Raw genomic sequence first — 17574 nt, forward strand, 5'->3', positions numbered from 1 at the left:
TAATATCAGCACCTTATATATTGTCTTAGTGGAATGATCAAAACCAGAGAATTAACATTAGTACAGCTCTATTAGTTACAGATCTCATTCAGATCACTATGTTTTTCCTGCTGTTGTCCTTTCTCTGTATTCTTCCAGTTTTCAGTATATAAGGACACTGAAACATAAGGAAGATTTTTAAGGACATAATCAGCTTGGATCGGATTCTAAATCATGTGTTTTTTTTTTTTTTTTTTTTTTTAAGCTGTATCATGTTTGGTCTAATGGGACTTCCCAGGTGGCTCAGTGGTAAAGAATCTGCCTGCCAATGCAGGAGATATGGGTTCTATCCCTGGGTCAGGAAGATCTCTTGGAGGGGGAAATGATAATCCACTCCAGTATTCTTGCCTAGAAAATTCCATGGACAGAGGAGACTGGTGAGTTACAGCCCATGGGGTCACAAAGAGTCAAAAATGATTGAGCACGCATGCAAGCTTGGTCTAATATTTTGGAAAGAATGCTAGCAGAAATCTAAATTCCTTTCCTGGATCCGCCTTTAACTGTGTATCTTGATCCAAGTCATTTTTCTCTGGGTCTCAGTGTCCTCAATTGAATGTCAGATGATCATTTTATTGTTATGATTTTATCATTCTATTTATTTTTCTATGATCTAGTTAACTTAATCTTACTGTGCCTTAGATTTTTCATCTGTTTAATGGGCTCAATACTCATACTAACCCTTATAGGGAAAACAAAAACCAAAACATTTGTTTTAGTCATTTATTTTTGGGTAACAAACAAACCCGCTAAGCCTGATGGCTCTAATTTATATTTACACTATTTCATTATGCTTATGGTTTCTGAGAGTCAGGAATTTAGACAGTGGGGTGTGTGTGTGTGTGTGTGTGTGTGTGTGTGTTTCCCCTGCTCCATGATGTCTAGGAACTCAGCTGGAAAGACTCAGATGGTTGGGGGAATCCCTTCTTAAACAGCTCCTCTATTCTCTTTTTGACCTCTTGGCCAGAATGGATGGAAGACTGGGCTCACCTGGGACTAGTCTGGAGCATCAGTATGCAGCCTTTCTAGTGTGGCAGTCAGTCTTGGAGTGGTTAGACTCTTCCATGGTTGTGGCTTCTCCAGAGTAAGTGTCCCAAGAGAACCAGGCAGAAGCTCCATGGCCTTCCTGACCCAGTCTGAAAAGTCACTCAGGATCACTTCTACTACATTGTGTTGGCTACTAACAAGTTATAAGGCAGCCCAGATTCAAGGGGAGGTAAATTAGACATCACTTTTTTTTTTTTTTAGGATAATTACTTTACAATGTTGTGGTTGTCTCAGCTGTACATCAGCACAAATCAGCGATAGTGTATGTATGTGTGTGTGTATATATGTATGTATGTGTGTGTGTGTGTGTGTGTGTGTGTGTGTATATCTTGAGCTTTCCTCACCTTCCCCATTCCACCCCTCTAGGTCATCACAGAGCTACAAGCTGGGCTCTCTGTGTTGTACAGCAGCTTCCCGTTAGCCATCTGTTTTGTATATGACCGTGTATATATGTCAATGCTGCTTTCTCAATTTGTCCCACCCTCTTCTTCCCCCACTGTGTCCACCAGACCATTCTCTACATCTGCATCTCCATTTCTTCTCTGTAAATAGGTTCATCAATACTATTTTTCTAGATTCCATATATATGTATTAATATATGATATTTGTTCTTCTCTTTGGATGTCACCTCCTAATGGAGAAATGACAAGATCTCATTGGAGAAGAATATGTGGGCTGAGAGATATGGTGGGGAACATCTTTGGAAAAACGTAGTATGCCACCACTATAAAAATAAAGTAATGATAATAAAGAGTTCTAAGCTACATAGAAGTGCCCTCAGGGTACCTGGTTAATCAAATCACTATTGCTTGTTAAAATTCTGTGCTTCTTTAATTTGAAAAATGTCTTTTTTCGACCCTGAAATCTGGCCTTTTGCATAATGAAGCCAAATAAAACTCTTGAGCTTTAGGCTTCATACCAATTACCTGCTATCTGACCTTACCTTTTCCCTCTATGAGCAATTTTGCCACCGAGTTTATTTTACCCATAGGTGGATTTCATCATATTCCAGTGCATTCTTAGCCATTGTCACTTGCTGGCTGAGCAACCTGAGCAGTATCTCTCATCTCTATGAGTCCCTTATCTGAAGTGTGAGGAGTTCAGGATATACAGTTCCTATATTCCCCTACACCTCTTCTCTCGTGTATGCGTGCACATGGATGTATTCCAATACATGGGCTTTATTTTGCTATTCTAGATCCCAGCTTAGAAAACTTTTTCCCAGCTGAATAAGTGAATTTTAACAACTTTAGACTTACTCACCAGAGCTGAGCTTTGTATTGTCAGTTCACAGTCATTATTGCATCAGATCCCAGATTGCCTTCTAAAAGCGAAAGTGACATGTGTTCTTATACGTTGGAATGTCATGAATGGTCATGACAATTTTTGGTGATGTCATCTGGGCAAGTAAAACCCATTTTGTATTACCGTATTTTTTTTTTTACCTTTTGATACTTCAGAATTTAAAAAATCAAACAAGACAAAGCAAAAACCTCATGCAGAATAAATTGTTAAAGAGTTTTGAAAAATAATGATTTGTAAATCCATCTGAGGGTAAAATAAACTTGGTGGCAAAAATTGCTCATAGAGGGAAAAGGTAAGGTCAGATAGCAGGTAATTGGTATGAACTCTAAAGCTCAAAACAGAGTTTTATTTGGCTTCATTATGCAAAAGGCCAGATTTCAGGGTCGAAAAAAGACATTTTTCAAATTAAAGATGCACAGAATTTTAACAAGCAACAGTGATTTGATTAACCAGGTACCCTGAGGGCACTTCTACTTAGCTTAGAGGGCACTTCTACCAGGCTTCCCTGGTAGCTCGGTCGGTAAAGAATCTGCCTGCAGTGCAGGAGACCCGAGTTCTATGCCTGGTTGGAGAAGATCCCCTGGAGAAGGAAACGGCAAATCACTACTTTATCCTTGCCTGGAAAATCCCGTAGGCAGAGGAGCCTGGCAGGCTGCAGACCAGGGGTCGCAAAGAGTTAGGCACGACTGAGGGACTAACACACATACCTGTCAAGGGTGATGATGACTTTCTCTGATCAATTCCTTTTTATCCTTCATCATTCAGCTGAAATGTCACCTGGAGGTAATCTGTCAATTTTCCCAATTTTATAAATTCCTACTCTTATTTATTTCTTTTATAACATTTGCCACAAATGTTATATAATTGAAAAATTATTGTGTAATGGATATTATATTGTTAATTATTTTTTACCTTCACTTTAGTATAAGCCTCATGATGATCTTACTCATTATATTTCCCACTGCCTGGTCATTAATAGGTGCTCAGCAAAGTTTCACTGTATATAGAAATGTAGAATAGGAAATACCCTGAATCCTGTATATTGAGATAGTGTGCATGCTTGCGTGCATGCTCAGTCATGTCTGACTCTTTGCAACACTATAGACTGTAGCCCACCAGATTTCTCTGTCCATGGGATTTCCCAAACAAGAATAGTGGAGTAGGTTGCCATTCTCTCCTCCAGGGATCTTCCTGACCCAGGGATTGAACCTGCGTCTCCTACATTGGCAGGCCAATTCTTGACCACTGAACCATCCGGGAAGTCCCATATTGAGATAGAGAGATCATCTAATCATTTTACCCACCAGACTCTGAGACTTGCCTTATCCTGAACATGACTGGAGCAAGTACCCACAGAAAAGGATGCTAGCCTTCCTTGAGCTCCTTCAAGGGTACGTGCAGACTATGATGGTAGCCAGCTTATTGTTTCATACATTTTAGAAGTATTTAATATTTAATAAAGCATTTTATTTGTGTTCCTCACCTAGAGGATAAAATAGATTTTCTCATTCTCTCTTTCTTTTCTCAGAGAGTGTCTTTATTTGGCTAATGCAGTTATCTTCTTTTATAGATGTGTGTTAGGGAATTTTAAGGGACATGGGGTGCTCTCACCTCCAGCATTGTTGGTGTGAGATGTAGCCGCTGAACTGCCCTTGTGGATGAAACAGTACCCTCTTGATGACGTGCGTTTCTCTTGGCTCCAAGCCCAAGTTTCAAGTAGTGTTGCAGATATCAGCACTCTTGAAGAGGTTTCAAATGTTTAGTCCAATAGATCAATTTTTCCTTACTCTTAGCACTACTAAATGGCACTCTTTTCTCAGTGGCAGCAAAAAAGGCAACTTAACATGGAAACTGCAATTGGGAAGTTGGCATACAGCTCCTGTTTATATCTCGCTCAGGCTGGACTGTTATCACTGTTGATTTCTGTACCTCACAAGTCAGAAATAACTGAGCTCAAGAAAGGATTCATACTTTTACCCTCTCTGTCAACATGAACTTTAAGATGCTAAATAAGTCATATGCTCAAAGAGAAGCTTGGTGGAAATATCATAGTCACTCAAAGGTCTTGTAATATCTCTTTAAAAGGCACATTAAACATTTCATTTTCAAAGCCTGCTCATTCATTCATTTAGCCAGTCTATGTGCCAGGTGCTGGGATACAGCAGTCAACATGAAAAGAATCCTCCCTGACTTCAGTGTACTACCGCATTCTATAAGGGAGGAAGCTGAGCATAGAATTTGAAGATTCATTAAAGTTCTTATGGTATCAGCAATGAAGTGTATGATGCATTAAGCCAGTATATTTACTATATATGTCTTTTTTGGAAAAATTGCATGAATTAGATCATAAGCCTAATTCTTTCACTTTTCCCTGAATTATAGGAACCTGTCTAAAATGTACTTTTCCTGAATTACACATTTTCCTCAATTCTCCACTACGCTCTGAGTGCAGAACCACAAACAACTTTTTTTTTTGGTCTAGGTCATTTCCAAATCAAAATTTTGTTGAAGACATTCTATGTGGCATTCACTCTGCTATACATGGTGGGGGAACCAAAACTGTAGTTTGGGCCTGTTTAGATACTCAAGTGAAAGAGGAGAGTGAAAAAGTTGGCTTAAAGCTCAACATTCAGAAAACGAAGATCATGGCATCTGGTCCCATCACTTCATGGGAAATAGATGTGGAAACAGTGTCAGACTTAATTTTTGGGGGCTCCAAAATCACTGCAGATGGTGGCTGCAGCCATGAAATTAAAAGATGCTTACTCCTTGGAAGGAAAGTTATGACCAACCTAGATAGCATATTCAAAAGCAGAGACATTACTTTGCCAACAAAGGTCCATGTAGTCAAGGCTATGGTTTTTCCAGTGGTCATGTATGGATGTGAGAGTTGGACTGTGAAGAAATCTGAGCACTGAAGAATTGATGCTTTTGAACTGTGGTGTTGGAGAAGACTCTTGAGAGTCCCTTGGACTGCAAGGAGATCCAACCAGTCCATCCTAAAGGAGATCAGTCCTGGGTGTTCTTTGGAAGGAATGATGCTAAAGCTCAAACTCCAATACTTTGACCACCTGATGTGAAGAGTTGACTCATTGGAAAAGACTCTGATGCTGGGAGGGATTGAGGGTAGGAGGAGAAGGAGACGACAGAGGATGAGATGGCTGGATGGCATCACCAACTCAATGGACATGAGTTTGGGTGAACTCTGGGAGTTGGTGATGGACAGGGAGGCCTGGCGTGCTGCAATTCATGTTGTCACAAAGAGTCGGACACGACTGAGTGACTGAACTGAACTGAACTGAGAAACTCTTGCTGTGGAGAAGGTGAGACAAGGCACAAATTCAAGAAAATAAATGGAATGATCACCCTTGGTAGCTGCTAAAGAGAGACATTGGCCTCCATTCTCTCTCAGGAAATATTTTATCCACTGATGTATTTGGTGGTGTTTATATTAAATATTGGAGAAGGCAATGGCAACCCACTCCAGTACTCTTGCCTGGAGAATCCCAGGGACGGGGGAGCCTGGTGGGCTGCTGTCTATGGGGTCGCACAGAGTTGGACACGACTGAAGCAACTTAGCAGCAGCAGCAGCATATTAAATATAATGAACATTTCACAGTTAGCCTCCTGTTAAGTTTTCATCAAGCAACACCTGCCATATTATTGTCATGAATTTTTGCTAATTTTAGTAATGGGAAAAGAGAGACCATATTCTACTGACATTGGAATCAATATACTATATAAATAGAAAGTGTGTATTTTATTCACTAGTTATAGGACAAGACATTTCATAAAACATCTTTTCCTGGAAACCTATGGTATGTAAAGATAGAATCTTAGAAATATACTTGGCTTTAACTATCTTCTTCCTTTCCAGTGCCAAAAAACAATTTTAGTATCTACTTGAACATTGCAATGGATGGGACCTCGCAAATGTGATAATAGAAACAAAATTACCTAGTATTTTATATGCTTTTTACAAAACATGTTTTCTCATTAAATTACCCCAGCAACCTTGCTTGTTATTTTTAGAACAGCACTAATTATTGGAAAGTCTTCTTTATATCAACTACAACTTCCTTTTCTTGCAAAATCTAACTTATGATACTGATTTAAATCTCTGGAGATAAGCAGAATCTGCTTATTTTATTTGGATAAGCATAATAACCTCTTTTAGATGACAACTTTCACAATATTTGAAGGTATTACCAATGTTCTCTTGTTCCAGTCATTTTTTCTCTCCACTCATCAAGTTAATTTTGCCTTTTTTTGTGTCAAACCCTTACATATTATTTTAACCTCTCCCCTGTGGAAATTGGTTACAGAGTCTCCAACAACCTGAGCACCCCTCTCTGGACACAAATTTGCTATCATCTTTAAACAAAGGTGCTGGGGTTAGAACATAGGTACCTGACTGTGTGTTGCCCAGTGAGATTCTTACTTATCTTAAGGCATTTTATTCAGGTGGATGGGGGGTGTCATAGCCTAGAGTTCAGAGTGTAGACTGTGAAATCAGCAAGACCACTAGTTTAAACTAGGGCTATCTGACTGTGGCTGTAAGCTCTTGAGCAGTTTACCTAGTCTTCTCTGTTTGAGCTTTGGTTTTCTCAGCTAAAACATGCAAAGCATACTATTTACAAAGCAGTTTTGTTGTGAGATATGTGTATAACCTTCTTGTTACTATTAATAACAACAATAATAATATAGCTCAAGAACTTTGATATGAGGCAGGCACATTATGCTGTTCTTTTGTATTATGCTTTTCACCCACAGACTCTTGGTTTCTCTTACACGTTACTTTTCAAATCTGGTCTCTGTCATCTTGTGGACCATTTGTTCTCCAACGTATCACCTGGGGAGCATTTAGAAATTCCGGTGTGCAGGCTGTACTTAAGAAACCAATTAAATTATACTTTCTGGGAGTAAAGACCAAGCACCAGTATTTTTAAAGGCTTTTTTTTTTTCATACACAGCTAATTTTGAAAGCCATCGCTGTAAAATGTAGCTTCAATATGATCTAATTAAACATCTACCATGTTATTCCTATTAAATACACACATGTTAGTAGTTGAGCACTGTGAAAGTCCATTTCCCATTTACTCCATGTCCAGTATGGATGTTTCTAGTTGTCAGGAGGACTTCTGATGCACAAATTCGAACTCCTTCCATTTTGTCTCTGTTGGTTTTGTTGTTGTTGTTTACTTTCTAAGTTGTGTCTGACTCTTTTGTGACCCCATGAACTGTAGCCCACCAGGCTTCTCTGTCCATTGAATTTTCCAGGCAATAATACTGGAGTGAGTTGCCATTTCCTTTTCCAGGGGATCTTCCCGACCCAGGGAATGAACTTCCATCTCCTGCGTGCGTCTCTGCCTTACAGGCTGATTCTTTACTACTGAGCCACCAGGTCTAATTCTTTCGAGTTCTTCATAAAAAGTTATTGTCTTGATCAGGGCTCTCCAGAGACACCAATAAGTAGGATATGAACACACACGTATACACACACACATATAGTACATATTCATGTATGTATTTATATGCATAATATGCATAAATACAACTGTGTGCTGTGCTTAGTCACTCAGTTGTGTCTGACTTTTGGCAACCCCATGGACTGTAGCCGCTAGGCTCCTCTGTTCATCAGGCTTCTCCAGGCAAGAATACTGGTTTGGGTTACCAGTTCCTCCTCCAACTGGGTTGCCATTTCCTCCTTCAAACTACAACTATATATATATATATGTATACATATACATATATATTTATTTATTAAAGGATTTGTTTTAAGGAATTTGCTTACACAGTAGTGAAGGCTGTCAAATCTAAAATCTGCAGGTTGGGTGGCTAGTAGGCTGAAGACCCTGAGAGGAGCTGTTGCTATAGTGCAAATCCAAAGTCCCTCTATTGCAGAATTCTCCTCTGCTCAGAGGATATCACCTTTTTGTTCTAGTCAGACCTTCAACTGATTGAGTGAAGCCCACCACATTATGGAGGGCAATCTGCTTTATTCAGATGGAACTAAATATGAATTTATTTCTAAAACATCTTCACAAAAATATCCAGAATACTGTTTGACCATCTGTCTTGGCACCCAGTGGTTCAGCCATGTTATGCATGAAAGTTTTCGTTAACCATCTGTTCATATTACACTGGCTAGAATTCAGTCACATCACTACAATCAAGGACAAGAAAAGTTGGAAAATATGGTTTAGGTGTCTGCCCAAGAAGAGAAGAAATAGGTGAACATCTAGGCTGTATAACGCCTTCCCTGATAGCTTAGTTGGTAAAGAATCCACTTGCAATGCAAGAGACCCCGGTTTGATTCCTGGAGAATGGATAGGCTACCCACTCCAGTATTCTTGGGCTTCCCTGATGGCTCAGCTGATAAAGAATCCACCTGCAATGCAGGAGACCTAGGTTCGATCCCTGGGTTGGGAAGATCCCCTGGAGAAGGGAAAGGCTACCCACTCCAGTATTCTGGCCTGAAGAATTCCATGGGCTGTATAGTCTATGGGGTCACAAAGAGTTGGACACGACTGAGCGACTTTCACTTTCAGGCTGTATAAGCCACATCTACATTAAAAAAAAACAGAGAAATAAATATTAGCTCTTATTAACTAATAGAGAGTTGTGTTATTGTTTCTTCTTTAACTGAAGTGAAGAACCTTATTTTTGTCTCCCTCTGTTTTTTAAGTTTTTCATTTCTTCTTTTTATTTCATTAGAATCTAAATCGTTAGTATACTTGTAGAGTATCAACAATATTAATAATATTAACAGTTACACTGCCACTACAGGAAGAGTCTCCCTGCCCTAAGATTAAAATGATCTTTATAAGAACCCAATAAGGTTCATAAAACTATAACACCCCATCTAATTTGAAATCTGTCTCCCAGTATCTTCTCTCCCTTATTTGAGGAATTTTCTACGTTTCCCACTATAAAAAAAGGAAAGAAGAAAAGGGAGAATGAGAGAGAAGAAAAATAATTTTCTCATAGGAATAGACTACATTCAAAAGTTCTTAATCCTGAATACACATTAGAAATACCTGTGGAATTTAAAGTATATTCTGTGTCGGCCCTGTCTCTAGACATTTTGGCATTGCCTTTCTTTGGGATTGGAATGAAAACTGACCTTTTCCAGTCCTGTGGCCACTGCTGTGTTTTCCAAATTTGCTGGCATATTGAGTGCAGCACTTTCACAGCAGCATCTTTCAGGATTTGGAATAGCTCAATTCGAATTCCATCACTTCCACTAGCTTTGTTCGTAGTGATGCTTTCTAAGGCCCACTTGACTTCACATTCCAGGATGTCTGGCTCTAGGTCAGTGATCACACCATCGTGATTATCTGGGTCATGAAGATCTTTTTGTACAGTTCTTCTGTGTATTCTTGCCATGTCTTCTTAATATCTTCTGCTTCTGTTAGGTCTATACCATTTCTGTCCTTTATCGAGCTCATCTTTGCATGAAATGTTCCTTTGGTATCTCTGATTTTCTTGAAGAGATCCCTAATCTTTCCCATTCTGTTGTTTTCCTCTATTTCTTTGCACTGATCGCTGAAGGAGGCTTTCTTATCTCTTCTTGCTATTCTTTGGAACTCTGCATTCAGATGTTTATATCTTTCCTTTTCTCCTTTGCTTTTCGCTTCTCTTCTTTTCACAGCTATTTGGCTCCAAAATCGCTACAGATGGTGACTGCAGCCATGAAATTAAAAAATGCTTGCTCCTTGGAAGGAAAGTTATGACCAACCTAGATAGCATATTCAAAAGCAGAGACATTACTTTGCCAACAAAGGTCCAGCTAGTCAAGGCTATGGTTTTTCCTGTGGTCATGTATGGATGTGAGAGTTGGACTGTGAAGAAGGCTGAGCGCTGAAGAATTGATGCTTTTGAACTGTGGTGTTGGAGAAGACTCATGAGAGTCCCTTGGACTGTAAGGAGATCCAACCAGTCCATTCTGAAGGAGATCAGCCCTGGGATTTCTTTGGAGGGAATGATGCTAAAGCTGAAACTCCAGTACTCTGGCCACCTCATGCAAAGAGTTGACTCATTGGAAAAGACTCTGATGCTGGGAGGGATTGGGGGCAGGAGGAGAAGGGGATGACAGAGGATGAGATGGCTGGATGGCATCACTGACTCAATGGACCGTGAGTCTGAGTGAACTCCAGGAGTTGGTGATGGACAGGGAGGCCTGGCGTGCTGCGATTCATGGGGTCTCAAAGAGTCGTACACGACTGAGTGACTGATCTGATCTGATCTAGACATTTTAACTTAATTTGTCTGCAGTACAGCTCAGGCATTGATATTTTTAAAGAGATTCCTAGGCAAATGTGACCAGAGTTAACAACTCAAAATTACTTTTATTGGCAGGGTTAAACTCTAAAATTGCAAAATTGAATATTTATTTAAATACTAAATACTGTAAAGTTATATATATATATATGTATATATAAATTTTTTCAAATATGTAACATAACCAAATGAAGCAGACCATAATAGCAATCAGGTGGAAAATGTATATGACAGAGTGTGAAAGTAGAAATGTTCTTCTTATTTGCAGATCAGGTTGGTCAGTCAGTCAGTGCAGTCACTCAGTCGTGGCCAACTCTTTGCAACCCCACGGACTGCAGCACGCCAGGCTTCCCTGTCCATCACCAACTCCCGGAGCTTGCTCAAAGTTACGTCCATTGAGTCGGTGATGGCATCCAACCATCTCAACCTCTGTTGTCCCCTTCTCCTCCTTCCTTCAATCTTTCCCAGCATTAGGGTCTTTTCCAAGGAGTCAGTTCTTCGTATCAGGTGGCCAAAGTATTGGAGTTTCAGCTTCAGCATCAGTCCTTCCAATGAGTAATCAGGACTGATATCCTTTACGGTAGACTGGTTGGATTTCCTTGCAATCCAAGGGACTCTCAATAGTCTTCTCCAACACCACAGTTCAAAAGTATCAATTCTCGGGCACTCAGCTTTCCTTATAGTCTAACTCTCACATCCATACATGACTACTGGAAAAACCATAGCTTTGACTGGACAGACCTTTGTCAGCAAAGTAAAGTCTCTGCTTTTTAATATGCTGTCTAGGTTCATCATAGCTTTTCTTTCAAGGAGCAAGTGTCTTTTAATTTCATGGCTGCAGTCACCATCTGCAGTGATTTTGGAGCCCCCAAAAATAAAGTCTGTCACTGTTTCCATTGTTTCCCCATCTTTTTGCAATGAAGTGATGGGACTGGATGCCATGGTCTTCGTTTTCTGAATGTTGAGTTTTAAGCCAGCTTTTTCACTCTTCTCTTTCACTTTCATCAAGAGGCTCTTTAGTTCTTCTTTGCTTTCTGCCATAAGGGTGGTGTCATCTCTGTATCTGAAGTTATTCATAATTCTCTCAGCAATCTTGACCAGCTTGTGCTTCATCCAGCCTGGCATTTTGCATGATGTACTCTGCATATAAGTTAAATAAGCAGGGTGACAATATATAGCCTTGACATACTCCTGTCCTGATTTGGAACCAGTTTATTGTTCCATGTCCAGTTCTAACTGTTGCTTCTTGACCTGCATACAGATTTCTCAGGAGGCAGGTAAAGTGGTCTGGTATTCCCATTTCTTGAAGAATTTTCCACAGTTTTTTGTGATCCACACAATCAAAGGCTTTGGCATAGTCAATAAGGTGGAAGTAGATGTTTTTCTGGGCCTGTCTTGCTTTTTTGATGATCCAGTGGATGTTGGCAATTTGATCTCTGGTTCCTCTGCCTTTTCTAAATCCAGATTGAACATCTGGAAGTTCACGGTTCATGTACTGTTGAAGCCAGGCTTGGAGAATTTTGAGCATTACTTTGCTAGTATGTGAAATGAGTGCAGTTGTGCGGTAGTCTGAACATTCTTTGGCATTGCCTTTCTTTGGGATTGGAATGAAAACCTTTCCAGTCCTTTTCCAGTCCTGTGGCCACTGCTGAGTTTTCCAATTTGCTGGCATATTGAGTGCAGAGCTTTAACAGCTTCATCATTTAGGATTTGAAATAGCTCAACTGAAATTCCATCACCTCCACTAACTTTCTTTATAGTGCTGCTTCCTAATGCCCACTTGAGTTCACATTCCAGGATGTCTAGCTCTAGGTGAGTGATTGCACCACCATGGTTAATTGGGTCATTAAGATCTTTTTTGTATAGTTCTTCTGTGTATTCTTGTATCAGGTTAGAGATTAGGAAATATTCTTCGTATGGAATTTAAAGATTGCCTTTATGTGGAACTTGTGATATCACATACATCAGATAAAAAAATTTGCATTGTCATATGAATGGCAATTTAGAATGCAGATGATGTTTATGAGGAAGCCCAAAGCAAACTACCACTTCTTCTATTGGAATGATCATTCCAACTCTTGGCTTTGAGATTTAGTTAAGCCAAGAGTGAAAAAAATTAAGGAATGAATGAAGAAATTTTGTACACATTTTAAAAAGTTTTTATCACCTTTTAATACAGGAATATAATATGAATTAAGATATGCATGTAGTGGGCAAAGAGTAAACAAAATATCTTTTTCTCTTTGACCTTCGTTTGTCTTCCTTGTACTGTTTTCCTGGAAACATATAAAGATGGCTTGGGTCAACTTTGTTACCAGGCTTCATTGTAAAACTGACCCCTGTTTGGTATTGATTGGTCCTGTAAGAGTCGGACACGACTGAACGACTTCCCTTTCACTTTTCACTTTCATGCATTGGAGAAGGAAATAGCAACCCACTCCAGTGTTCTTGCCTGGAGAATCCCAGGGATGGGGGAACCTGGTGGGCTGCTGTCTATGGGGTCACACAGAGTCCGACACGACTGAAGTGACTTAGCAGCAGCAGCAACAGCAGCAGTACCTGGACTGAGAGACCTATAAATGCCTGATAGGAAGGCTTAATTTTGGTCCCAGACTGTGACTTGAGTAATCAGCATGTCCCTTTTGGGGGTCCTGAAACCTAGGACTGTGGAGTTACTTTAAAAAGATATGAGGCATGTATTTTCTGAACCAGGATGCTCCTCACACCTACCAGATGTGAACTTCGTAACTCTTGACAACCGGGTGAGCTACTACAAGGACTTCCCAGAAAGAGGGACACTTGGTGCTTTCCTCTGCTGGCAAGATACATCTGTAGCATTAGGGGTTCTTAAAGTGTGGCTCTCCAGTTTACCATCATGATTATCTCCAGGGAACTTAGAGTTCAAATTCTGGGACCTTATCTCAGGACTACTCAATCAGAAACCCAGGTGGAAGAGGAGAGGTGGGGAACAGCAGTCTGTGTCTTAACAGTCCCTTGAGGTGATTCCAGTGCATACTCAAGATTGAACACCATTGCTCCAAGTGAGCTTGACACTAAGTGTGCCCTATGGTAGTCTTATGTTGAGCGTTCAATTGAACCTATGATGGTGATCTTCTCTGGTGGATATTGTGCATTAACTATACTCGAAAGTGTGTCAGGGAAATGCACTTGTTTTTCCCATGGGTTAGAAGTGGTTTTAGTGTTTACTGAGGATTTAGTTTGACATATATTTTATGGACCATAACATGAAATAATGTTCCTATTTGTGGTGAAACTTACTGAGTCCGTTTTACCTATTAAATTCCATTTCCCATAAAGCAAAAGTTCTCACCTGGACAGATGGTAGTGAAGGAGGGTAAAAGAAGATATTTGAGACTCTAATGCAAGAAGCACATTGTGTCCATCCTATTAGAGTTAACAGAATTTGAGGGTGAAGAAGTGTGTAATTCAAGGACATGTAACACACTCACACACATACATACGTGGGCTTTCCTGGTGGCTCAGATGGTAAAGAATCTGCCTGCAATGTGGGAGATCCCCGGGGCGGAGGTGGTGGGGGGGGTGGGGTGGTGGGGGGGTGGTGTTCAATGCCTGGGTCAGGAAGATCCCCTGAAGAAAGAAATGGCAACCCACTCCAGTATTCTTGCCTGGGGAATCCCATGGACAAAGGAGCCACACACACTCTCACACTTACATACACAGACACACTAATTACCCTCCCTTTTCCCCTTTGACCTTTCTTTCCTTCTTCCTTTTTCCTTCCACCCTCCCTCCCTCTTTCCTTATTCTTCATTTTTTTTCTTTTGTCTCCAATTATTTAATTCTCATAAAAATATTTCTTTTTGTTAGTGCCTCAAAATTGGAAAGAGATATACCAGTTACATGGTTAGCCTTGTTCGAGTTTTAGAACTTTTAAAATTTATTAAAAGCCATTTGAAAGCTTATCCTATAGTAGAGAATTCTTTATTACCATTTTCAGTATTGTACTCTTGTGTCAAGTTGAGATAATCCTGAGTGGCTTATGTGAAATGGCTCTGATTTGAGAAAAATGTAATTAGTCTAGGCTTAACACATAATAGTTAAGTGAATAATTGGTGGCAATTGTGTGATTGCAAAGTCCTTTTAGTTTAATTGGAACCTTGATTTTTGCCAGTGAACCACTTGGAAAGGTAAAAGGAAAATTTTTTAAAGTAAATTTTAAAGGTTTTTGTTAGTACAGTGGATTTTTAGTCTTAATGGGGCTCTTTTACTGAATACAGTATGGTTTTTCTTGAAGGGGAGTTTTGTCAGTGGAGTAAATTGGCATGATAGGGTTGTAATACAAATCTGCCTATGGAACCCTTGCTGCCATATTATATGGTGACAGTATTCATAGTTTTAAATGACTCTAACTATATTAGCCTACTCTGGCTGCCATGACAAAATAGCCCAGATTGGGTAGCTTAAACAACATGCATTGATTTTTCTTACGGTTCTGAAGGCTAATAGTCCATCATCTACTAGTTCTGAAGGCTAAGTCCATTATCAAGGTTCCAGCAGATTTGGTTTCTGGTGAGGACTCACTTCCTGGCTTGTAGACTGCCACCTTCTCCTTGTGACCTCACATGGCTTCTCCTCAGGGTGCTCGTGGGGTTGGATGAGTAGGAGAAGGAGAAAGAACTTTCTGATGGCTCTTCTTTTACCTTGTTTAACCTTAATTACTTCTTTAGAGGCCCCATTTCCAAATATAGTTGCACTAGGGGTTTAAGGCTTTAACACATACATTTTGGAATGACACAAACATTCAGTCTGTAACACCAGCTTAATTGAAAATGTCTTGAGGGCAATTAAAGTGGTCAAATAAGTGAAATTTCAGATCCGTTTATCAAAGTTGCTGGATGCAGGCTTAAATGAATTTGTTGGGACTCTTTTCTATATCTCTTAGCTTTGATTTTTATTCTTAGCTCGACTCTCAACAAGAGATGGCAAATGATCACTACCAGATTCCAAGTTTATGTTCTGTCATCTAACTCAGTGAAAGAAAGCTTCATGTTACCAACTGTTCTGTTCAGATTCCCATGATGGTATCTTTTTAAACATATTTGAGCCACAGACTCATTCCTGAATCAATTATATTGATCAGGAAGCCAGTTGGTCAGACCCAGGTTATGTGGCCAGATCAAGGATTGGGGCAGACATGTCCAAAAACTTGGACCAAGAATAAAGAAGAGGGTTTCCCTGCTGACTCAGTGGTGGAGAGTCTGCCTGCCAATGCAGGAGACAGGAGTTTAACCCCTCATCCAGGAGGATCCCACATGCTGCGGGGCAGGTAGGCTCTTCTGCCACAACTGTTGAGCCTCTGCTCTAGAGCCCAGAAGCTGCCAACTATTGAGCTCATGTGCTACAATTACAAAGCCCATATGCCCTAGAGCTGGTGTTCCACAACAATAGAAGCCGCCGGAATGAAAAGCTCGTGCATTGTGGCTACAGAGTAGCATCCGCTCATTCCAACTAGAGAAAAACCTGTGCAGCAACCAAGACCCAGCACAGACATAAATAAATAAAATTACTTTAAAAAGAAGAATTTACACAAAGGAAACTCTTTATGCTGTTGACGAAAGGAAAGCCCGTTCTTGGCATGCCGAAATGATACCTGCACCATAACTTCCTAAGCAGAGTGGACTTTCCTCCAGAAAACTGCTTATCTCTTCCTACAAATCTGGCTGGTATTGATAGGATTCTGTCTTACTTGGTATGTATTTTTTCTAAAGTTGAGCTGGATTTAGAGTGACTTCCTGAACACTGTTTGAAGGTTTAAGTATAGAAAGTCATAGTCAAACATGTTTTAAATCTTTAGAATTAAACTGTCCATGGTTTTTTCTCTTCTTTTTAAAGAAGAAATGTACATAGTTATCTATCCTTACAAATAGATGAGCTGAAAGATGAGATACTTCAATAATGCCAATTCTTGGAGTATACTTTTTTCTGTTGGGAATTTAAAGACATTATTCTCCCCGCTCATATGAGATATGAAAGGCATTGGATGTCTACCAGCTGGAGCTACTGAGCCTGCACGCTCTAGAGCCCATGCTTTGCAGCAACAGAAGCCTGTTCACTGCAATGATGACCCAGGGCAGCCAAAATTTAAAAAGATAATTAAAAAACTTAAAAAAAAAAGCTAAACTCTGGGGGAAAATTTTAAAAACCCTCACGTCACTGGGAAGTAATCAAAAGCAGACAGAAGTTAGAATACGTCTGAAACAAGTCCTTAAGCTCTGATTGTATAAGAACAGTGTATCTTGCTCCAGGACATGTTTCTCCTTCTTAAAAGGAACCTTCTGACTAATTTTGTTATCTTAAGATGTATGTTGTGGGAGTGGGTCTGTTAAAAGTATATAAGGCCTTGATAAGACTATCGGGGGGGGGCACTCTCCACCCCCTTCTGATGTCTGTGTCAGAAGCTTTCTCTGTTCTTTTTTCTGTAATAAAATTTCTGCCACACACGCTCAAGAAGAAGAATCTCTAAGAATCTTAGCCAATGTATGTAAAGAAAACCATACATAGGTGCATCTACTGAAGTCCTGAGATTAAAATAAAATCTTAAAAAAAAAATAAATAAAATAAAATAAAATCTTAAGTTCAACCAGAGGAAAAAAGAAACATTACATCTTGGATAAACATGATGAGAGTTTAAAAATTTTTAAAGACATGTCATTGGCAATAGTTGAGGCCAGACAAAATGGAATGATATCTTTCAAGTATTGGGGGAAAAAATTGTTGATCTAGAAATCTGTACTAAACAACATCATATCTAAAAAAAATAGAAGCACAATAAAGACATGTGTGTGTGCTCAGTCACTAAGTTGTGTCTAACTCTTTGTGACCCCATGGACTGTTGCCTGCCAGGCCCCTCTGTCCATGGGA

The 17574-nt window shown here is 39.8% G+C and overlaps 1 protein-coding gene and 1 pseudogene across 5 annotated transcripts in view; both read left to right on the top strand.

Annotated features, from left to right (window-relative positions):
• The window catches only part of LOC133227698 (E3 ubiquitin-protein ligase ARIH2-like), a 91317-nt pseudogene extending 81636 nt beyond the window's left edge, over window positions 1-9681 (top strand).
• RGS7 (regulator of G protein signaling 7) overlaps window positions 1-17574 on the top strand; it is a 479738-nt gene that overhangs the window by 166638 nt on the left and 295526 nt on the right. The window contains exon 1 of one of the 5 annotated variants that reach the window (XM_061382535.1): window positions 251-416. The exons of the other annotated variants lie outside the window; for them this stretch is intronic. The gene's annotated coding sequence lies outside the window, so the exon portion shown is untranslated. Of the gene's footprint in view, window positions 1-250; window positions 417-17574 lie in introns of those variants that run through there. 5 annotated transcript variants of the gene reach the window in all.

This window comes from Bos javanicus, chromosome 16 (assembly GCF_032452875.1).
Source record: "Bos javanicus breed banteng chromosome 16, ARS-OSU_banteng_1.0, whole genome shotgun sequence".
Lineage (NCBI taxonomy): Eukaryota > Metazoa > Chordata > Mammalia > Artiodactyla > Bovidae > Bos > Bos javanicus.